Source organism: Hevea brasiliensis, chromosome 4 (assembly GCF_030052815.1).
Source record: "Hevea brasiliensis isolate MT/VB/25A 57/8 chromosome 4, ASM3005281v1, whole genome shotgun sequence".
Lineage (NCBI taxonomy): Eukaryota > Viridiplantae > Streptophyta > Magnoliopsida > Malpighiales > Euphorbiaceae > Hevea > Hevea brasiliensis.
In genome coordinates this window covers 202,621-203,518 of record NC_079496.1, presented here as the reverse complement: position 1 = coordinate 203,518, position 898 = coordinate 202,621, and positions in this window count along the sequence as shown.

Here is an 898-nt window from a genome sequence, read left to right as displayed (position 1 = left end):
TCAGGGTAATGTTTTCCCAAGACTTGCGAGCCATTTTCAACCCTTCCTCTTCCTTGAGCTCATGGTAGAAGTGACCTTGGTGGTATTCTTCAATGTTGATCACGGACTGTGTTGAGCCAAACTGCCTCATTACCAATGCCGGAGTGTAACTTGTGTATCCGGTTATTCCAATTAGGGACACCGACTGATTACCCCCTGTACCGATCAGAACGGATTGGCCTGACGTCCACAGCTTTCTCCAACAGTAATTATGGCCATTGAAACTCAAAATCCTTTCCCACCACTGCTGTTCATTCTTCAGACTGATTACTAACCGGGTCATTCTCTCGATGGGAGGTTGGTCAAGGTACCAAGTCAATCCCTTTGTCTCCACAGGACACATGTGACTGATAATCCAGAGGTATAACAGTTGAGAACAACACTTAAGGGATCCTTTGCCCTGTTGTCTGCAGTAGGTAAGGGTTAATAAAGTCTCCGCAAGGATTGCCGGTATTGGATTAATCTGCTGCCTTTCCACCGTCCAGAACACTTCCACCGCGTTGCAAGTTATGATTCCCAATGGTCCCGGGAACAAAATCAGACCATAGATTCCCAAGGCGAGTGCTACCGAAGCTTGATCCCACCGTTTCTCTCGGAGGCATTGATCTAACCATTTCTGGAGATATGTCCAATACCAACCATGCGTGTTTCCTTTGGTGGTTTCTTTTGACTTCAATTCTTCTGGGGGAGTACCCAACATATGTGCCAGTCGTTTCCAGGTCTGCCTATGTTCGAGGTGTAGGTAGATCCGGTTCTGTAATGAGTAAGGAATCCCTAGCAATGCCTGATATTCTTCCATAGTGGGAACCGTATCAATGTCATTGAAAGAGAATACCCCGTACTTAGAATTCCAAACCGA